The sequence below is a fragment of the Balaenoptera acutorostrata genome, chromosome 8, assembly GCF_949987535.1.
Source record: "Balaenoptera acutorostrata chromosome 8, mBalAcu1.1, whole genome shotgun sequence".
In the NCBI taxonomy this organism is placed as follows: domain Eukaryota; kingdom Metazoa; phylum Chordata; class Mammalia; order Artiodactyla; family Balaenopteridae; genus Balaenoptera; species Balaenoptera acutorostrata.
The window spans coordinates 22,598,067-22,622,324 of NC_080071.1; positions in this window are offsets into that span (position 1 = coordinate 22,598,067).

Here is a 24,258-nt window from a genome sequence, read left to right on the forward strand (position 1 = left end):
CAAATCCAACTCTCTTATCAATCACCCTGATGATTATCCCATGTATTGTCTCACTCCCTGTGTCCAGTGAATCTAAATTCGGATCTCCCTCCCCTGCGCAACTGCCACCTCCACTGCAGTCTTCTCATGCATGTTTTTAAGATGATGGCTTCCTTCAGTTTTGTTTTTCTATAGATTTGATCTCATCTGCATGCCATAGTTCAAGTATAACTCAAATTTTCTGGTCTGCTGATGACCCTTGTATGAGTATTGTTTTTAAAATATCTTGTCTGTCATTTCCAGGAATTTGAAGCAGTGTATCAGTAAATATTCAGTCTCCACAGTAGAAAACTTTGTAGGCATTTCAAGGAAAAAAGTACAGGAAATTGGATGCTTGAAAAGTCATTGAAAGGTTCAGAAGACCAAAGGCCCAGGAAGGTCAAGGAAGGCATTCAGCTAGCCATGAAGTTCTTCACCAGCTTTCAGGGAATCAGAAAGTTACTACCAAACCTGGGGTCAGAATAGAAGAAAACTGTCACTGAGTAGGTAGAGGGTCTGGCAGGGTCAGAGCGTCAGGACTGGTGATTCTCTGGAGAAAGCCAGGGGACCACTGCAAATGTCACCTCTGCTAAGCTCAGGGCTCTTCCCTTCAGCCTTCTGAATCACATACGATATATCTCATCAGGAGAAATTAAGTCCATCTAAATTCTGGAGGCAAGGGAGTTCTGGGAGACACAGGGAGGGAGTGTGGATGAGTGCCCGCTGATAAAGAAAGGAACACCCAGAACTCACACAGAGGGAAGGAGTTCATGGGCTCAGTCCCTGTTCCTGATTCTACTTCTCCCTGCATAACTCTCAAGCTTCTAGTTGTTCATCCATGACCTATAGTTTAATATAACCGATCTTTTATATTAATATTTATCTTACTTTACTATAAACCTGGTATAGGTGGGAGCAGACTGGGCACTGAGCCCCACGCTTCAGATGTGATCCTAGACCCACATTTCTGAAGGTTTGTCTAGTGCCCAGCACTGCACATACTACCTAGTAGGTGTTTATTGAATACTTGTGACTAAATGAATAAAGTGGAAACAGCTGAAAAGGAAGAAAAATAGATTTTAATAGTAAAAAAGGAGTCCTAAATTAAGGAATGAGTAAAAATAAAAGAGATCTAAAATAAATATAAACATTTTAAAGTGCAGTTTTAGGTTCAAAACAAAATTGAGAAGGTACAGGGTTTACCCACTTACCCTTTGCCTCCATTCATGTATAGCCTCCTCTGTTATCAACATTAAAATCATACATCTTCCGTAATTATAGCTAAGAAAAAGCACATATGCATTTTGTTCCAGTTATCTATTGCTGAGTAGCAAATATCTCAAAGCTTCAAAACAGCAATCATTTTAATATGCCCACAGATTCTTCTGACCAGGAATTAGGCAGGGCTGAGCAGGGATGGCTTGTCTTTGGTCCACAGTGTCTGGGTTCTCACCTTGGAAAACTTGAATGACTAGGAGTGACTGGATCAAATGTGCCTGAAATTATCTGGAGTCTTCATTCAGATTCCTGGCACGTGGGCTGGAAGGACGCAAAGGGTGGGCTCAGCCAGAATGATTAGCCACAGGTTCTATGCATGGTCTTAACATGTAGTTTGGGCTTGCTCCCGCATGGAGGGTAAGAGGGGCAACTTCTGAGGGAGCATCTGGAGGGTGAGAATTCCAAGAGAACCAGATGTGCACTGCATGACCTGTTGTGGTCCAGCTGTAGAAGTCATGTAGCATCACTTCTGCTTTGTTCTACTGACTATCAGTGAGTCACCAACGCTGGCCCTGATTCAAGAGACAGCAATGGGGTTCTACCCCTTGATGAGGAAGTGGTAAGGACACGTGCAGAAGAGCAGGTGGAATGGAAGATATTGTTGCAGTCACGTTCAAATAAGACCATTTGCCACACTTATGACCAGGGTTGGATAAGAACACAAGAAAGTGAAAACCACTTATCTGGAGAAATTGGAAAGTGTGTGCATATACCTCTTAAAAATTTCTCTTGTAAAATGTTTTTGCAAAAACATTTTTAGATGGTGAGTATGCCCCTTGGCGACGTGAACAACTGGAGTCTGCACAGCGATGTTGGCTCTGCTTTCCGGTCTACTTATCACGTCTTCCTGATAGAAGTAGAAACAGTAGGACTTATTTCCTAAACTAAATTGAACTGAAGAAAAAAGGCAAAGGAGAGCTGTGGTGTAAGGTACAAGAAAGATGTGGCTTATTTGTCCTCAGGGTTATTACTGTGACTTATTAGAAATGGTTTAAACTGTTGCTCAAAGGATTTAGATCCAAAGAAGGATCTCTGGTACAGTAAAATTTGTTCAAGGCTCCAATAGGTTTTCTGGAGGAAGATCGTGAAATCCCCTTTCTTTCAACTGTCTATCTCACTTGAAGGTTTGCAAAACTGTAATATACACAGAATGAACAGGATGAATGATAGCCCATTAGTAGTCAAGCAGATGTTCTACCTTGACCTTGGGAGGCCTAGCTCTCTTAGTGAGTGCTGCTGGACTAAATTTACTATTCCGGAAGAGGGAAGTGGAAGGGAGGTGTTTGAACTCTGAGGTAGATTGTTTCTCTCTGTTTTAAGTCTAGAATTTTCCCAAATTTTTTAATAAGGATGGTTGAGTTTTGTGGTGTCAGTAAAAGGATTCCCATTTCTTCTATTTAGAAAAAGATTGCCTAGATTTTACCCAAATATTAGTTTATGAGTTGAAGTTTTTTTTTTCCAAGTCTTAGTAATTTTGGTGGATTTCTGCTGCTTAGTTATAGTAAGCCAAGGTAAATGTGAAATTAAATCCATAGAACTAAATAAATGTGCATGATGAATGGAACTTTGGTTTCTGTTGAGTAGCCTCACTTAGAGTATTACTGAGCTTGAAGAAATAGGGAGCAGCCATCAATGAAAACTTTGTGCTCTGCAGAAACCAGCCTATGTAAATATTTTATTTAGCTGAGATAATAACAGATTCTTAGAATACCAAAATTTTTTTACTGTTGCTATCAAATGTGATTTGATCCATTAAACCTTAACTATAAATTTACTACCAGTGAAGCTGAGCAATTACATACACACATCAAAAACTAATTTTGCCTTTTAGAACAATACACAGCATCTAGTTAGGTGAGATCCATAGCCACCAGGGAAGTCCAAGTGTAATTGTTTTTTAAAAATAATTCATAAGAAACCAAGAAAATTATATTTTGGAGAAAAGCACTATGATTTGAGAATTTCTAGGAGTATAACATTTAAGAAATGGACTGTCATTAAGATATGTTACCCCTCCTCACTCTCCTTCATGCCCACCCAGATTTCTGCCCTCCATCTCTACTGGAGGAAAGAACAAAGGAAAGCAGTTTAATCCCCAAGAAGAGGGATTATAGTTAATTGCAAGGCAGAAGAGCTCGTCCTTGAGAGTTATTAAACAGCTAGTGCTGCTGCTTGGGAATATCCTTGTCATATTTTAAAGTTGGATCAGTTCCCGGGTCCAGGCTGGGAAGATGGACGGCAAGCCTGTCACTCTGCTCCTCAAAGAACAATTTCAGTGCTGGAGGACTCAACAGTCAATGTTGTCCTACTCAGCCTTGGTCCACAGAGACCCAGAAATCTTTGCCAAACCGAAATGACCCAAAAAAGGGCGTTGTTCCCCGGTGTAGAGACAGAATTGGCTTGTTTTCTGGATCCCCACCCAGTCTCAGGATTCTTGTACTGTTTTCCTGAAGATAGTGGTGCAGACATGGAACGTCAACAGCAATACTGATACCACGGCAGCCACAACCACAACCACAGCAAAGACTGCGGGACCCACTCATGGAAATGGCACCCCCTTGTTCGTGAGAAGCCATATAAAATGACACCTTTACGTTTTATTCATACTTGGTTTTAAAATGATGTTCTTTTTTGATGATTCACTAGAAACGACTGAAGTCTTTCGCTTGAGGGCTAATATTGATACCCATACTTCTTTTTGGGTAAGACTGGTTGTGTAACTCAACTAGTGTTTTTTTCAATCAGTCTTTCACTTGGGTGGATAAAACAACATGAATGGGCTTGATGAAAATTAACAAACAGTACTAATAGCTAACATTTTTTGATTACTATGTGCCAGACATTGTGTTTATACTTTATCTCATTATATATTGATAGTCACCAGAAGTCTATGAAGTAGGCACTGTTATTATCATCCCATTTTACAGATGAGTACCCTGAAGCTTACAGAGATGAAGCAAATTGTTTGAAATCACAAGCCAGTAAGTAGCATAATCAGAATTAGACACTAGCTCTGCCTGACTCCCAAAGTGAACCTGGTAACTGTCTTCCTGCTCATTGGGTTATGAAGAATGACAACTGAATACAGTGTCATGCTGATGCGTCAAATTCAGAAATTGCTTGGTTCTAGTGATTGACAAAAGCAGTTAGCTCAAGACAATTCTTATCCACCCAAAACTCCAATTTAAGGCACACTGAAGTGATGCCAGGAGGCCAGGGACATTAATTTGATAAATGAGGAATGTACATTGTCACCCCTGGGCGAGGAAGTATGGTTTCAGAATAGACTTGCCTGTCTCTCTACTGGCTTGTAAATCTCAAACTTTCTGTATTCTAACGTTGAAATAAAAGCCCAGTTGGGCATTACAGATTTCAGACCTAGACTGGGGCAATGACTCAGGGCCAATTCAAATATTCTGCAAATTCAGCAAAGGATATACTCTCAGGGTAGAAAATCCCCATTAAAATCTACAACTTGTAATAGAAATATTGTCTAAAAATTCATGTTCAGAAGGTAATCCTTAGCAAATATTAATTTCTCCCGATGTTAGTTATAATAAGAGCTTTTATTGAGCATTTACTATGTGCCACGTCCCTTTCTGAGCTTTGTTATGTATAGACTCACTATGTTCTCACATCGACCTTATATGTGAAAAACTATTATTATCATTGCTTCCCGCCAAGAAGATTTATTCTTAGAGAGGTTAAAGAACTTGTCCAAGGTCACACGATAGGCAGAGGAGCCTATGTGTTTGATTCAAAAGCCAGTGCTCATGGAGTAATTGTTCTTATGATTCTGCTGTATAAGGAGGACATGCAAGAAAACAGAGAAAGCTAAATTCAGAAAAGGAAGAGAGTTTCTGCCTCTTCCTTTTCCTTTATTTATGGAGATAAATCCTCCAAGGGCAGCCTTCATGTTGATAGGAGTTAGACATTCCTTGGTCATTAATTTTCTCCTAGTCTACTAGTGCCTTCCTAGCTCCTCTTTCTACCTCTGCAACTAATGCTGTACATTCCATATCCTCACCTATCCTCTCCCCAGCATTGTCATTTTCCTTTTCCCTTGTTTTCTCTCAAAACCTGGCATACAAACCCCCAGCCCTGGCGAATCCAGCCCTTGCTGCTCTTCAAACTAAGTCACACAGCCTCCCAGGACCTCTAGAGAAAACTCTCCCAGCCAAGTGGTGGCCACTCTCCTCATGCTTGAGTAGTATTTCAGCCGAATAGTATGCACCCCAGGGCAGCTGCTTCATTAATTCTCTTCCATCTCATCACTATATCTTTACTCCTTGCCCCATTATTCCACATCTGCCACTCAATCCCAAGAGAAGACCTCCTATCTTCTTCACTAAGGAGCAGAGGTCACCAGGCAATCTCCTAAGCCTCCACCCTACAAATTTATCTCCATCTAAGCTTGACCTTTTTAAAATCTCATCCCCTACCTCACCCCTGTGTGGACCCATATTTCATGGGAACTTCACATGGGAAATTTTATGGATGGCAGCCAAAATCTTGAGGATGAGTGAGATTGTCCCAGTGTACAGTGAGAATCTAAGGGGACTAAGATAGAAGCTGACATTCATTAGATGGTCAAAACAACAAAGATAGTGAAGGATCGGGGGAGAGAATGTCAGAGAAAGAGGGATCTAGGAGGAGGTGGTGTTAGAGAAGCCAATGTTAAAGGCTGCAGAGGGTCCACTTAATAATTGAAAGTCAATCGGCTGATTTCTTTTTTTCATTAATTAATTAAGTAATTTTTCGGCTGCGTTGTGTCTTCGTTGCTGCACGCGGGCTTTCTCTAGTTGTGGCGAGCAGGGGCTACTCTTTGTTGAGGTGTGCAGGCTTCTCAGGGCTTCTCATTGCGGTGGCTTCTTTTGTTTCAGAGCATGGGCTGTAGGTGCGTGGTCTTCAGTAGTCGTGGCAGGAGGGCTCAATACTTGTGGCACACAGACTTAGTTGCTCTGCGGCATGTGGGATCTTCCCGGACCAGGGCTCGAACCCAGGTCCCCTGCATTGGCAGGTGGATACTTAACCACTGCACCACCAGGGAAGTCCCAGTCGGCTGATTTCATGGTGAGAAGTTCAGCAAGTACATTTGCCCAAGAAGATTCAGTGAAAGGACAGGGATACAAGGTCAGATTGCTGTGGGTTGAAACACAAACGGTAGAAAATGTTATGAAAGTAGTGAACGTAGAACACTCTTTGTGTTTGGGGGAGTGTTCAGGCCTCTATCATACTTTCTTTGCCTAGTCTATGCTTGTCTTCTCTGCCTAACTCCTGTTCTGCATGATTTACCAGCTCACATAGGGCAAGCACTTGGAAGACCATCTTCCAAGATGCTCAATGGTAAACAAAGGAGAAATAGGTGGAAGAGGCTAAAGATGAATGTGGGCCTCGAAAGATGTTATTTTCATTTTTTAAGATGGTAAAGACTTGTGCATCACCAGTTAATCAGTAAGTACCTACAGAATGTTTTAGCTGAGCTCTGTGCAATGTAAGGCCCTGACCCTCATGGAGTGAAAGTCCACCAGGAACAACAGACACTAAATATTAATTCTAAACAACTAAGCAATTATAATCAGATAAACCATGGCATATCAGGTGCTCTGAGACTATAAAACAAGGATTGCCTATGTGTTTAAGGAAGGATGCATAGGAGTTAGCCAAGTGAAAGGAAGAGTGGAATGAAGAGAGCATTCAAGCATAACATTCAAAGCCTATGCAAAGGCCCTGAGGTAGGAGGGTGCATATCTGGAACCAATCGACAGTGCAGTGTGGCTGGAGCACAGAGAGAATAAAGAATGGTTGAGGTGAGGCTGGAGGTGGGGATGGGAACCATGCTGGGACTGTGGTTCCAAGCTACAGGGAAGGAGCTTACAGAGAAGGTAAGGATGGAAATAAAGAAGGGAGGGGATAATCGCCATAGGAAGTTCCTGGAGAAATCAGAAAGAAACGGAATTCTGACTATCTCTAGGCAATTCCACATGAATTTTTCAGAGCTTTCTCCAACATATTAAAAGTGGAATTCATCTCTTCTCTTTTTGAAACCCATCTTTTGAGATTTCCTCTCTACCCCACCCTTCCCTGCCAGCTCTTTACCTTGTATTCTCTTTCCTGGTAAATGAGATCAACCTGGACCAAGATGCCTGGTTTAGAAAGTCATGAACCTGGAGGTGGGATTACTCTAAACTCCTAGTAACACTCATCTACTTTATGTTATCAGGTCCTAAGTCCTGAGAAGTCTAAATCCTAACAGCTTTCAATCCTGTTCCCTCCTCTCCGCCCGCAGACACTGTCCTACTTCAGTCTCTCAGCTTCTCTTGGTTGGACCTTTGTAACAATCTCCCAACGCTTCTTCTTGTCTCTAATCCATCAAGTGCACAGTTGGCATAGTAGCCTTTTTAATATTCACAGATATGGATATGACTCCTTTCTATAAGAGAAAAAAATCTTTGCTACTTTCTCCATTATCTGTAGTGTAAAATCCAAACTCCTTAGCTTAGTGTAATGTCTTTTGGCATCTGGAACGCTTCTGTATCATCTCTTACTTTGCTATACCTCATGCATATTTCAGAGCTACTTGCATCCTCTCCACATATGCACGTCAGCCTGGAAATCCCCATCAGTCTGGAAATCCCCTCCACTTATGCACATCAGCCTGGAAGTCCACTTCTATGTGCTAATTCAAATCATCCTCCAGGTCAAGTGTTACTTCCTCCAGAATGTCTCCCCTGTTCTTCCCATCCCAGGCAGCTTATGGTCCCTCCTCATGCTCTCAGAGTGCCGTGTGTGTACACCCACCATATCACTTATCAAACACTTCCACAATTGTGGGTTTGCTCCCTGATCCTTCTACTTAACTATACATCTTGGGGCTAGGAACTGACTGAAACTTCTTAGTTGTCAAGCTTCCAGAACTCGGCACAGTGCCTGGCATAAGGCAGATACTCAACATGAATGATGAAATGGATCCCTTTCTTTGACAGTTAAATAAGAATAGGAACTCTATATAAAATTTTGCTGGAGTGCCCCAAATTCTAGCAATAGAACAGTGTTTAGATTTTGATTTAGAAGTCAGATCAGTCAGGAATTATACCTCATACACCTGAGTTGTAATTATATCATATCAGAAACTATCTGAGAAAATTTTGCAGTAGCCTATTGTAATTTGATGTATCTAATTTGTTATTATGACCCTCCAGACCCAAAGAGACTTGAGGTGGCTTATAAAGATAACATAAAATTCCAGAAGATAATTGTGTTGGTCACTGCTGGTTGTGATTTTCCTATGCTTTCTAAATCAAACACTGATTTTGTTCACGTGGCAACGCGCCCAGCAAAACAAATTCATTTCCCAGTGTTCCTTCCAGGTAGGGTTGGTCATATGATAAAGTTCTGGCTAATGAAAATAAGCAGAAATGGTACATGCCTTTTGACATTTGTGTTTCTCCTTCATTTTTGGAATGAGGATTCAGTTCTGGAGTAGAATAGCCATCTTGAGAGCACAAGACAACAATAGTGGGAAGGAAAATCTCCTTCTCTCCTGAAGGAAAGATTCATTTTTATATGAGCAAAATAAGACTCTTTTGTTTAAGCATCTATTTAAGGAATTTCTCATGCTCACAGCCAAATCTAATTCCTAATTGATAGAATAATAAATATTAAAAGTAGGTGAGAAATATGAGACAAAGGGAAAACAAGGTCAGGTACATAAAATAGAACAAGGGATGTATTTAATACAAAAATCCATAATATGAAGTGCTATATACTTTCTATGGGCAGACCCTACATTGCTTTCTAAGATGTCTAGAAGACAATAGGAAGAGGGAAATGTGGTCAGTTATCTATCCACAAGAGAAAAAACAAAGTCACTCAGAAGAAGAAAATGAATTTTGATAGCAAGACAAGACAAATATTTCCTTCCAAGGCTTCTTATACAAGGGGCAATATGACATAATAAACAATGTCCTTGTTAGCTTCCTTACAGAGGCAAACATCTCTGGGTTGTTCTAATAACTGATGACCTCATCCAAAGCACAATGAAGCAAAACAGAGCATTTAGACAAATAATGGGTCACACATCTTTCAAGCGATCCTCCACAGACACAATTTCTTTAATTTTTTTAGATGAACTACGTTAAAAATCTGATGAAAACTGTAGGTCTTCCAACAGAAAATGCACAGGTGCACCAAATTTTAACTACAATTTCAAGAAGTTGTGGACTTCCAAGGGTTTGGCAGTTCTAGGCTAAGAACCCAGCTCCAATCTGGACTTCTTATGTCTAATCTCCAATCTGGATTTTTTAGCAGCAATGTGGACTTATTTTACAACATGTGTGTGTTGTCATATAAGAAGGGTAATTAACTGTCCTGGTTTGCCCGGGACAGAGAGGCTTTCTGAGATGCAGGACTTCTAGTGTTAAAACCATGACAGTGTCAGGCAACCTGCTATAGTTGGTCACACTATATATAAGAGAAGAACCATATGGCTTAACATTCAGCCAAGTTTCTGTGTGTGTGTGTGTGTGTGTGTGTGTATGTGTGAGTTGTAGAGGTGGGCAGACTTCTATGAAAATTAAGGGTTTCACAAGGATACATGCTTGCATTCATAGTCACCTATGATACAGAGAACTCTCACGGGCAGAGCCAAGAGGTTTCATCAAAACCAATTTTGAATCTACCCTAATGCACAAATGGATAAATATGTTTCCAAAATCCAATGCTTTTTTTATAAAGCTACAATGATTTGTATTTGATACTCATCGACAGTTCTTTATATCCCCAGATATTGATAGTTGTAGTTTCTTGGTATATCTTCCAAAATAAATATTTTACAAAACGTATTTCAAGGTAAGTAAATGGAGAGACTTGCTATGTGGAAATAAGTAGCCATAAGCCAGTTACAAGTTGGGGAGAATTATAAAACTATATCTATATATATGTATATATATATAGATAGATAGATATAACTTTGGTTGTAGAATGGTTGATTTTAGCTTTTAGAATCAAAGAGGTCCTTCTTTGTGGTAATATTTGCATAGCAGGGCCAGACTTTATTAAAGCCACCACTAAACTCTCATAATAAAACCATATTACTAGGTGTAAAGCAATTGTTAATTTTATAATCTCTCTAACAAGAAGGTTGTCTCTCAAAAGATGGCTAAGCACCAAAAACTGGTTATTAAATTCAAAAATGGTTATTCTATTGGTAGGGAAGGCAAAATCTGTTAACTGCCCTGTCAAGAGAGATTTCCTACCGTCCTTTTCTTACAGTAGGTTGTATTCTCATAAAATGCTGTAGAGGCATTAATAGTCCATGTTCTCAATTCAAGTAGTTTGGCCCATCCCCAAATTCAAAAGCTTGTAAAAGTCAGGAAGAACTGCAAACAATCATATATTATTTCTGATGATTTCTTCATAAGAAGATAAAGAACCTCTCACTTGCAGGAGTTATAGAGGATGCTGGGAGCTGCTAGTTGTGTTTGAATTGGGAAGAAGCAGCCAGATAGCAGTCTGAAAGCCTTTCATGTAAGCATTTCTGGCAAGAGATCTCCCAAGAAATCTCCAAGACTCTCCAGATTTCTTGTGATTGCTTCTCTTATTCTAAAGTGTACCTCATTTGTACATAATTTTGTGATTTTATATTCTTTTTTCTTAAAAGTGGCCTTCCAAATGATATAAGCTTCAGGTCCCGCAGAACATGAAACTGCCCCTGTCTGAAGACAGCCAGATCCTTATTTCCCTGAGATACTTACTGTTTGCCAACAAGAGACTGGCATAATTCTTTTCCATAGAACAGGTAATAAACTAACTAGGGCCAAGGTCTAGCTTTCAGTAAACTGTCATATCTTTTGGTTCAACTCTAAAGAGCAAAGGTGCTGAAGGGCAGAGCACAGAATGCTGATGTGCTCGGCAAGTTACTCTGAGCAACAGAAATGGCTATGAAAATAAGATTTTTCGTGCCTTGGGAAAGTCTCAGTCCTTAACAGATTAAGCTGGAGCAAAGTAGGAACTATAGGCATAATCTTTGTTGAGTAGGAGAGAAAACTGATAGAAGTGGAGCCATAGGCATTATTTTGCATTATACAAATAGAAAGTATCCTAGTGTGCTTGCCTAAAACAAAAGCACAATCCTATTATAAAAATTTATGTGTATGTGTGTATCTCCAATCTCCCCTCTCATCCCCAAATAGAAGATGTGGGCTCTCGTATTATAAAGATGAAAATCATTTAAGAGTCTTCTTGAGTTAGTAAAGTTTTTTTACCTGAAGAGAAAATTAAGAGATTTCATATGTGACTGGCAATGCTTCCCTTTAACCACTGATGCTGTTATGTAAATAGATCTTAGGCGGAGAAAGTAGTCACTTAGTTTGGCACATGTAATCCAATCCATTATATTCCCTAAATCAAAGTAAATGACTTCCTATAGAACTGATCAATGTGGGATTCAAATGTGAAAAGACCATTGGGATAAGAATAACAGCATTAAGAAAAATAATCATTGCATTTAGTTTTATGTTGAAAAGATATCATTGATTTGGTGGAGCAGTGATTACAGGAAAATGAGATTTCCCTCAAAACCCCAAACAGCCATTGCATAGATAGAACACGCTTTGGCTTTCAAAACTTTTCTAAGATTAGAGAGGGCAGATGGAAAGAATTTGTAAGCAAAGTTAGTCTTAGCACCAGTGACATACTGAGAAAACAACATGTTTGCCAAATCCCAGGTTATACCCCAATAGTGTTTGAAAAAATGGGGGTTAAGCTTATTAATTAGTCAAGCACATTATCAACATGAATGCTGAGGTGTTTTGTCATTCATTCCTCATCTCATGCCTCTCCTTGCATGTTTCCAGATTACTGATGCTTCCTTTCAAAGGAATAAACCACTGGACAAAGAAAAATGAGCACATACCACTTGGGACACCAGGTATTGGTTGCACGGTCAATAAATTTCGACATTTTAGGTGTCCACATGGAGAAAGGAAAATAGGAGGTGGGAAGGATTTTTTTAAAAAACACTGTAAGCTGAATATGAAGAGCTTGGTGACTTTGGGGGTTAACTGCTTAGTTCTTCCAACTGAAAATGGCGTTTCTGTCTCTATGAATTTCTGTTATACGATAAAACTTTGGATTTGTGAATAGTTTTATTTTCTTTTTAAATTAAAGAATGTTTTTAATTGTCTTACCTAGCTAGCTGTTTGTAAGGAGGTCTCCATTTCCCTTTGGTTAAGGGATATATGAATTGGCCTTATTAATATAACAACTGGGGCTTCCCTGGTGGCGCAGTGGTTAAGAATCCGCCTGCCAGTGCAGGGAACACAGGTTCGAGCCCTGGTCTGGGAAGATCCCACATGCCGCAGAGCAACTAAGCCCATGCTCCACAACTACTGAGCCTGTGATCTAAAGCTCGTGTGCCACAACTACTGAGCCCACTTGCACAACTACTGAAGCCTGCGTGCCTGGAGCCTGTGCTATGCAACAAGAGAAGCCACTGCAATGAGAAGCCCGTGTACCACAACAAAGAGTAGCCCCCGCTCACCGCAACCAGAGAAAGCCCATGCAAAGACCCAACGTAGCCAAAAATAAAAATAAATAATAAATAAATTTATTAAAAAATAAAAAATAACAACTAATCGTGAGCCAAAGTTGAAGCAACCTTATTAACACAAAGCAAATCTCTTCTATGTGTCTCTGTTTTACAAAGGCATGTTCTGAAATATGCTAAGAAAAGCTATCCTTGAAGTATTTCTAGACAAATTAAAAGCAGGAAATACCAGGGATTTCATGTGCTGAACTCTCATGAGATTTACTGCCCAATTTAGCAGTTTCAGCGTGAGCCTGGGATATGCCTCTGTACATTTTGATGCGAATTCCAAGTGGACTGAACTTGTAAAGCTTTAGAATTTCATCCATCACTTAGCATTTCTTTGATTTGGGGTTACATGTCACCATTAATCATAAAAATACAAGATCCCTTGAAGTATGCCTACTTGGGCTCCTCTGTGGAATTAATGGGATAAATGAATAAACCAATAAACAAATCAAGTTAATCTGGGAGTATAATGATCCAGATTTTAGTCTAAAAATTATTTAAAATGTTATATTTTCAAGTTATTTTCCGAATGATTTAAGTATAGCATTCTCTGAGGAGTCTGAGGTGACTTTCTGGAATGCCTTTCTCTGCCTCAGTGAGGAAATTTAGTAGCAAATGTGAAACCTGAAGCCACATATGACCTCCCTTGGGTGTGCTGCCCTCAATATAACTATCACTACACAATTAATGCCCCTTTGACATCCCAGTCCCCACATTGTTAAAACAGTGAAGTAGGCAATTATATGAAATTTTAAAGTGTGTGTGAAACACGTGGCTAATGGTCCAAATGAAATACAAGAGTTATTTTTATTTAGAAACAAAGAAGTTTGTATAATTCTCTTGAAGCTTTTCCTTAGTTCCTCATTGGCTACATCTGAGGTTTTAGGATTCAAGCTCATGAAATGAGCACCAACCTGTGATAAAAGTTTTAATGTATCAAAGTTAAAGGAGAAGTAAGGTAATTACTGGGATTTTTTTCATAGAAATAAATTTACTCATTTAAAGAACTTTCTCTGGGATTATGTCCTTTATACTTTTTTTGGCATTAACAAAAAATTCCTTTCCTTTATGAAATGCTGGTATTTGTAAATGTAAGTTTGAGAAAAACAGACTCAATTAGACAAAATAAAGACTTGGTCATCTTAAAATGACTTTGAAATTTACTGGTCTGTAAAATTCAAAAGTTTAGAAATCACCACCCTGTGAAATGACGATTAACTTCTTATTATGGCACCTAAAAGACGCTTCCTAGTTTGGCTATTGTTTATTTTGCAACTTCATTTTCACCACTTTAAACACAGGGATTCTGGAATAGAGACATGCTTAATGGTTTGTATCACACACTTCTACACTGTGAAATTCCTTCCATTCCTTGTCCTTCTTCTGGAAAATTCCTAATTATACGTCAAAACTCAGGGGGAAAAAGTACCTCCTCTGTACAGCCTTCCCTGACAACCGCATCTGGTCTCCCCAGGAAGAAACTGGGCACTCCTAGTTTTCCACTCCCACTTCTTCCAGGTATGACCCTGGTCACATTGCATCATAATGGTATGTTTGCTTGACTATATGCTCCATATAGAGTGAGATCCTTAGGATAGGGATTTTTCTTTTGTGGTTTATTTCTTTATCCCCTGCATCTAAGCCAATGGTTGACACATAATAGGTGCACAATAAAAGTATGACTGGATTTTAAATGGATGAATCATTAAATTATGTCTTGCAATTGTCTTCCTTTCATTCACCTATTTAGTCATTTATAAAGAAATATTTAAGTGCCTATTATGAAATACCTTTATGAGGTACCCTAATAGTTACCTAGTGTAAAATACAACCTTTATTTGTAACTTGCTTATAATCCAATTGGGAAAGACAAAAAAAATCCACATAGAAAATGTTATACAACCAATACACAAAGTGATCAAAGACAAGGGCAGCACATTATGTGTGAATCAATGGAGCCTAAGGTTAGCATTTCCTACTGTTACTACGAGACTTTGTTACAGTTTACATTGGCCAGAGGTTTCAAGGAGGATGTGGGAATTGGTAGGAATGTTATGAGCCCTCTGTGCTACGCATCCATGGCCACACAAAATCAGAACTCCTGTTCTCTCTGCCAAAGCTGTTCCCTCAATCCATTCCATGACCCTTTGACTCATCTGCCTGAGGTACCTCATTTACAGCCTCGCCTCATTCCTCATACTTGACACCCAGGACTGCTTCTCTGTCTCTTATCCTTCAGTTTTTCTTCCTCAACTGTAATTGATACTTGCTGGTTGATTTTGCAGCCTTTCATAAAGGCCTGGGGTAAATAACCCTCCTGGTATTTTCTAGTCCATCCTTTTATTTTATTGACAGGAAATCTGAGACCTGGGGTGGCCACGACTCACCTGAGACCCTCCAGCTGTCAGTCAGGTTCTAACTCCAGGTTCTTCCCACCCTCCTACTTCGTATACACATGGAGCATCCTTAAGATGTTCAAAATAAATTAAAATATGGGTCTCTCTGAATTGAGTTTTGTTGCTTCCATGAAAGCTTGATCACTGACATATTCATTTGAGGGCAAAGGATCTATAACTTATTGAAGCAAAAGTGTATTAGATTTTTTTCACATGGATTCTACTTGACTTTGAGTTGACACTTTTGTTTTTATTAAAAATGTTAAATGTTAGGTAGAAATAAAAATACAAGGAGGTTAAGAGAAAACTGAATGATGAAAGTTGCATTGTGAAGTGGCTACCTGAGTTTCACATTGTACATTGTGTGAGAACCACTGGCCTTTTCTGGATCTCAGTTGGCTCATAGGTAAATTTAGGGGAAGGAAGAGATAATTTATTTATATACACCCACCCCTAACATAATCACACCCACACTCATATTCAGAATTTAAGACACTGATTTCCCATTATCCAAACTCACTTGTGGGGTATCTTTCAGACTAGTTTCCCTAACTATGCAGAAAATAAACCCTAAAATACATTTCATTCTTCCTAATTAGGCTATGAAAAGGGGCGTTCAAATATTAATAATTTGCAGAATTAAACACCATAGAATCTTAGCAGTTATTTGCAAGGAAATAACTATTTTCATTCCTAATTGCAATTAAGTAGAAAAAAGTCAAAGGTCACTTTCATCTTTGTTCAAGTCGTTAAGTTTACTTTATTTTTTTAAATCAACTTTCAAGCAGCATTTAAATATGAGTTTGTTTAATTTAAATCAATTTGTACTCTATTTGTATTTACTGAGATGCGACAGAAGTCTCAGTTTTCCACGGTTCTGTTTTTGGTTTTGGATGAAATCTTAGTTGTTTAATGAACTTCAATATTTATATTTAGTTAAACTCTGCTATCATTTATAACCAGATGAGACAGCCATGGGAAGATAAATTGATAATTTATTCCTCTTGCATTAGGGAAACAATTCTTGTATTTACAGTATGCTTAGCATAGCAATTCCCTGCCTAACCTCCTAATATTTGTATACGTTTTATGGTGGAGTGTGACTTTCAAATTAAAAATGATTTGTTGCAAGAATATTGACTAGGAAATGCATTCTGAGAAGAGATAGCAGAGAAGATGTAATGAGATTTTTCACTACCCTTAGCCCTGGGCTATTCAATAATTTTTGCTCTCTAAAGCTAAGAGGAAGAAAGGGAGCCTCAGAGTGAGTGGCAGATGTTAAGTCAGGAAATGGGAACTCCGCCTTCCCCAGAGTTTCAAGTCATCTCTCTGACCTTTGTGGCCTTGTTGAAAGGCTTTCTCTGAATTGAATGACAACATGGAGGCTGTGGGTAATATTGCAAATCAGGGAATGCGGGTGTGACGGGGAAGCCGTGACCCTTGCCCTGCGTGGTAGTTCAGACCAAGGTTAGGGGCGAGGTGTGAAGGACTTTGCAGTGCTGGGTGGTCTGGCAGTGTCTGAGGTCCTCCCACCAAGAGGACCCAAGAGGCTTACTCAGTGTGCTCCCACCCTGGTTCCGGCTCCACACCTCTGTGTCCATCTTCCAAGTCTTCCTTCAGTATATCTACAAGTTGGGTACCATTTGACCCCGATGTTTAGGCATGTAAACACAGACGACACAGCATGTGTCAGAAACCCACTCTTCTCTCCCACTTCAGGGCATCCACACAGTGGTGTGGCTCAGAACAGACCCAAGGTCCTGTAGAAAAAGGGCACCAATTGGTATAGGAGTAAGTGACAGGAAAAATGGTTCTGAGAACAGTCTTCCCTCCCACCAGATTTACTGAGATATAATTGACACATAACATTGTGTAAGTTTAAGGTGTACAATGTGAGGATTTGATACACGTATATATTGCAAAATGATTACCACAATAAGGTTAGTTGACACACCCATCACCTCACATATTTACCTTTTTTTGTAGTGAGAACTTGGCGACTTTCAAGTATACAATAAAGTATTGTTAGCTATAGTCACCATGCTGTCCATTAGATCCCCAGAATTTACTCATTCTACAACCGAAAGTTTGTTTTGTACCCTTTGATCACCTTTACCCATTCCTCCCACCCCCAAATCCATAACCACCAATCACATGAAAGGATGCTCAACATCACTAATCATTAAAGAAATGCAAATCAAAGCTATATGAGGTATCACCTCACACTGGTCAGAATGGCCATCATCAAAAATCTACAAACAATAAATGCTGGAGAGGGTGTGGAGAAAAGGGAACCCTCTTGCACTGTTCGTGGGAATGTAAATCGATACAGCCACTATGGAGAACAGTATGGAGGTTCCTTAAAAAACTAAAAATAGAACTAACATACAACCCAGCAATCCCACTACTGGGCATATACCCTGAGAAAACCATAACTGAAAAAGAGTCATGTACCACAATGTTCATTGCAGTACTATTTACAATAACCAGGACATGGAAGTAACCTAAGTGTTCATCGACAGATGAATGGATAAAGAAGATGTGGCACATATATACAATGGAATATTACTCAGCCATAAAAAGAAACAAAATTGAGTTATTTGTAGTGAGGTGGATGGACCTAGAGTCTGTCATACAGAGTGAAGTAAGTAAGAAAGAGAAAAACAAATACCGTATGCTAACACATGTATATGGAATCTAAAAAAAAAAAAAAGGTTCTGAAGAGTGTAGGAGCAGGACAGGAATAAAGACGCAGACATAGAAAATGGACTTGAGGACACGGGGAGGGGAAAGGGTAAGCTGGGACGAAGTGAGAGAGTGGCATGGACATATATACACTACCAAATGTAAAATAGATAGCTAGTGGGAAGCAGCCGCATAGCACAGGAAGATCAGCTCGGTGCTTTGTGACCACCTAGAGGGGTGGGATAGGGAGGGTGGGAGGGAGATGCAAGAGGGAGGAGATATGGGGATATATGTATACGTATAGCTGATTCACTTTGTTATACAGCAGAAACTAACACACCATTGTAAAGCAATTACACTCCAATAAAGATGTTAAAAAATAAAAAAAAATAAATAAATAAAAATAAAAAAGAAATACTTTAGATCTCAGAACATGGCACCATGATTTTATTTGAAGTGATTGGGCAAGGCCATCAGCTACTGGGAGGTTTCTCGAGGTATAGTCTATCATTTTACTTTGATAGGGTTCTACTGATTTTGAAGAGAGGGTGAAGTACATTCCTTCCTCAGGGGGATGGGATTTACTCTAGGAAGACTCCTTTGGTAACTGACTGGCATACCTTTATTAGAATGTTTGTCATATTTGTCTTTTTGTTTATTTTTCTGTCACTAGGGAAATAATAACTAGCATCATTCCTCTGTGTGTGCTTGTGTGTGTGTGTGTGTGTGTGTGTGTGTGTGTCTAAGAGAGGCACTAATGGACAGGAAAAAGAAGGGATTAAAAACCCAGGAAATGGAAGTACCAAGGCATTGGCCATGATGAGACACTGGAATGAAGGCACTTCTGATTTTGAGAGTACAATGTCTTGTGATGACAAGTTCTGGGGTGTGGCAAGGGCAATGGGAAGCAGAGTGAAGTAGAGATAAAAATCATCAAGAATCAGCAGGCAGAAAAACTTCCAGTCAAGGTATTGAGGTTTGTCCATATAGAGTTATGAAAAAAATAAAGGCAAAAATTCAAACAATATAGAAAGGTGTAAAATGCAAGTAGAAAATTTCCATCCCAAATCCCCACCCCTTTCTGACACTTGAGGTGTTCATTATGAAAAATATACTCCTTTGGGTGGTGTTGGAAGTCAGTACAGTGCTTAACCCTTGCAAGGGGCTGGGTGCTGCAGTGCTGGTGGTATTATGTTTCTTGACTTGGCAGTTGGTTATATAGTTGTATTGATTTGTGAAACTTTATCAAACTTTACACTAATTTTTTTTGCCTATATTATACTTAAAGTTTAAAAGTTGACTTACTTAAGCTGTATTTGTTTTTAAATATTTCTAACTTACAATAAGATATTAAGAATAACGCCACAAACACCCACATAGTCACCACCCTTTTATAAAAAACATTTACTTATTTTATTTATTTTATTTATTTTTTTAGCTGCATTGGGTCTTAGTTGCGGCATGAGGGGTCTTTCATTGTGGCGTGGGCTCTTTGTTGTGGCGCGGGGCTTCTCTCTAGTTGTGGCATGCGGATTTTCTCTCTCTAGTTGTGGCATGTGGGCTCCAGAGCGCACGTGGGCTCTTTTTTGTGGCACGCGGGCTCTCTAGTTGAGGCACATGAGCTCAGTAGTTGTGGTGCTCAGGCTTAGTTGCCCTGTGGCATGTGGGATCTTAGTTCCCCGACCAGGGATCAAACCCACGTCCCCTGAACTGGAAGGCGGATTCTTTACAACTGGACCACCAGGGAAGTCCCTCACTACCCTTTTTAATAAATACAATATTACAGAGACCATATGCATCTTCACCTGAGCACATTTCCTCCCCCGTCTCCAGGTAACTACTATCCTCTTTTTGTCATTTTTCTTTCCCATAGATTTATACTTTTACCAAATATATATGTACCAGTTTCCTCCTATTATCTGAAAGTACAGCCGTTCCTATGAAACCTTTCACAAGCAGAAATGGTGTAAAGTGAAGAAATTACCTTAGGACATCTTGCTAATGGATGCACAAAATAAATCAAGATAAAGCACAGATGCTCACACAGTTTAAAGCTCTGGTGGTCTAATGCTGAGAAGCTGAGTGTAGTCCCGGGGAAGGAGCTTGGCCGTGCCACTCCCGCTGCTTGGGATGCGCTGACGCCTCTACAATGGCTCCCTGTAAAACAAACACCGAATGCTATTTTCACTTTTTGCCTTTTTCCTAAAAGCAAAAATCCTCTTTGGATTTCTTTTGGTTAGTAAAAGCAGGTACTAATGTAGGTCTTTTGTAAAAGCAAAGTGTTAGAAAGCGAACTTTTGAAAGTCAGGGGATACCTGTGTTTCTAAGCAATTTATACACTGTTTTGAGTGCACCATGGTTTCATTCTGTATATATCTCTGCAATTTGTCTTATTTTTATAAATTGAGGTGAAATTCACATGACATACAATTAACCATTTTAATGGTACAATGCAGTGATATTTAGTATATTTGCAATGTTGTGCAACCACCAGCTATTTCTAATTTCAAAACTTTGTCATCACCCCATAAAACACCCTATACTTGTTAAGGAATCACTCCTCACTTCCATCTCCTCTTAACCCCTGGTAAACTCTAATCTACTTTCTGTCTCTATGGATTTGCCTATTCTGAATATATCAATAAAAGGGATCGTATTATATGTGACCTTTGTTGTCTGTCTTCTTTTACTTAGCATAAAGTTTTCAAGGTTCATCCAAGTTGTCGCGTGTTTCAGTACCTCCTTCATTTTTTATTAAAGCCATCCTAGTGGGTATGAAATGATATCTCATTCTGGTTTTAATTTGCATTTCCTTAATGACCAATTATGTTGAACATCTTTTCATGTGCTTGTTGGGCCATTTGTATATCTTCTTTGGAGAAATGTCTATTCAAGTCTTTTGCCCAATTTTAATTGGATTATGTTTCTTTTTATTATTGAGTTGTAAGAGTTCTTTATATATCCTGGGTACTAGACCCTAATCAGATATATGATTTGCAGTTATTTTCTCCTGTTCTATGAGTTGTCATTTCACTTTATTAATAGTGTCCTTTCATGTACAAAAGCTTAATTTGATGAAGTACAATTTGTCATTTTTTTCTTTTGTTTCTTGTGCTTTTAGTGTCATATCTAAGAAGACTTGCCTAACTTAGTTATGAAGATTTACTCTCATATTTTTCTTAAGAATCTTCTAGTTTTAGCTTTTATATTTAAGTATATGGCCCATTTTGAATTAATTTTTGTGAATGGTGTGAGAAAGGGATTCAACTTCATTCTTTTGTATGTGGCTACCCAGTGTCCCAGCACCATTTGTTGAAGAGACTATTCATTGAATTGTCTTGGCACCCTTGTTGAAAACCAGCCATCCTTGTGTCAGTGCTGCACAGCCTTGATTACTATAGCTTTACATTAAAATTTGAAATTGGGAAATCTGGGTTCTCCAACTGTGTTGGTCCTTCTCTAGATTGTTTGGCTATTCCAGGTGCCTTGAGATTCCATATGATTTTAAGATTGGCCTGTCAATATCTGCAAAATCCCAGCTGGAATTTTGATACAAATCACATTTAATCTATAGATGTATTTGGGAAGTATTGCCATCTTAGCAATATTAAGCTTTCTATAATCTTGGGGTGTTTTTCTATTTATTTAGGTCTTCTCTAACTTTTCCCAGCAACGTTTTGTAGTTTTCAGAGTATAAGTTTCACATTTCTTTGTTAAATTTATTCCTAAGTATTTTATTCTTTTTGATGCCCTTATAAATACAATTTTTTTCTAATTTCATTTTTGGATTTTTCATTGCTAGTGCATGGAAATACAATTGTTTTTTGTATATTGATCTTGTGTTCTGCAACTTTGATGAACATGCTTAAATAGCATTTTAGTGGATTCATTTGACTTTCTTTGTACAAGATCATGTCATCTGCAAAGATATATAGTTTTATTTCTTCCTTTCAAAGCTAGATTATTTTGTTTCATTTCCTTGCCTAATTGCCCTGGCCCTACCTCCTGTTTAAAGCTGAGTAGAAGCGGTAAAAGTAGACACCCTTGGCTTGCTCTTGATCTTAGGGGAAATTTCATTGATTTATGCTCTCATATTTATTATATTCTCCTTTGTGCCTGGTTTAGGTTTCATTTGCTCTTCCTTCTAGTTTAAGTTGGAAGTGTAGATTAATTATTTTAGCTATTTTTGCTTTCTAATATATGCATTTAATGCTACAAATTTCCCTCTAAACACTGCTTAGCTGCATCCCACAAATTTTGATATTTGTATTTTTACTTAGTTCAAAATATTTTAAAATTTCCCTTGAGGTTTCTCTTTGACCCCTGTGTTATTTAGAAGCTTTCTCTTTTTAAAAAAAAAAATAATTTATTTATTTATTTATTTATTTATTTTTGGCTGTGTTGGGTCTTGCTGCGCGTGGGCTTTCTCTACTTGCGGTGAGCGGGAGCTACTCTTCATTGCAGTGTGCGGGCTTCTCATTGTGGTGGCTTTTCTTGTTGTGGAGCACGGGCTCTAGGTGTGTGGGATTCAGTAGTTGTGGCATGGGGGCTCAGTAGTTATGGCTCACAGGCTTAGTAGCTCCACAGCATGTGGGATCTTCCCGGACCAGGGCTTGAACCCATGTGTCCTGCATTGGCAGGCGGATTCTTAACCACTGCACCAAGAAAGAAGTCCTTAGAAACTTTTTCTTTAATTTCCAAATAGCTGGGAATTTACCAGATATCTTCCTAGTACAGTTTTGTTTAATTTTATTGGGGTCTAAGAATGTCCTTTGTATGATTTCTAATTTTTTAAATGTGTCAAAGTTTTGTTATTGCCCAGAATATGGTGCACCCTAGAGAATAACTCGTGCACTTGAGAAGAATGTGTAATCTGCTGTTGTCAGGTGAAATGTTTTAGAAATATCAATTACATCAAGTTGTTTGATTGTGCTGTTTGGGTCATGTTTATTCTTACTGATTTTCTATCTACTTGTTCTATGAATTCCCAAGAAAGGAATGTTGACATCTCCAACTATAATTATGGATTTGTCTATTTCTCCTTTCAGATATATCAGGCTTTTGCTTCATGTATCATAAAAGTCTATTTTTGGGCGAATACACATTTAAGATTTTTATGTCTTCTGGGAGAATTTGTTCCTTTGTCATTGTGTAGAACCCATCTTTATCCCTGATAATCTTTCTTGTTCTGAAATTTACTTTGACTGAAATTATTATAGCTATTCTAGTTTTTTTAGTTTAGTGTTTACATGGTATATCTTTCTCCATTCTTTTACTTTTAACCTAAGTCTTTATATTTAAAATGGGCTTATTATGAACAGTATATAATCTATATGTTTTCAGTGTATCTATATGACTGTATGTACCATCAATATGTCTATAGCTTTCTGTGTATATAAATCAATACAAATGATTTATTTTCTTGACATTTTCCCTAATGAAGTCAAGGTGTTTTTCTTCTTGAAATATATGTAATCATTGGACTGTAACAGAGCATTTTTATAAACAGTTTCTTTGGATTTTCTCAGAGTCACAATATTTATTTTCTAAAGACTTCAGGTGCACTTAATATTGAACATCATGGGTTGGCACTTGATTATGTGGCTAAGGGGACCAAGGAGTCTAGGAGGATAGAACTACTAAACAGAGGAATCCTGAATTTCAGGAAACTTTTCTTAAATCCAGGAAGGGTTACTTCAGCATGTGTAGGGAATATGCCCTAACATAGTAATGATTTGGACTGAATAAAAGCATAGAATAAAAGTTTAGATAAGATCAAGTTCAACACTTTTTCAATTCACAGATGAGGAGTCTGAGAACAAGAGCTACGTAGCTAAGTTTCCATACCTCGGATCCTTTTTTCCTTGTGATTTTGGAAGAATAGAGTGAGTTATATTATTATATTGTTTCTGTGATTGTTTTATCAGTAAGATCCATCCCAGCAGCTACTTAGATTGATGCTTGTGTGTGGCCATGAGCAGGAGAGAGAAATTACTTTCTGTATTAGGGGTTGAGGGGGTGGGGATGTGCTATAATAGATAAGATGTCCCAACCTTGAGATATGCTCTGTGTCTAATCTCTTTTTCAGCTATTTCTCAACACTCTTGCATTGCTTTTCATATCTTGCAACTTTTAAACTTGAATTAAATTTTCCAGTTTGTATTTGCCAATTCCTATTTAGATTGCTTTTTTTGAAACTAGTCTTCCTTTTGTTTCTGGGTCCTTTATTTTCCAGCTAGGAAATTTTACTGGTATAAGTGACTACTACTTGGCAATACACAGCTA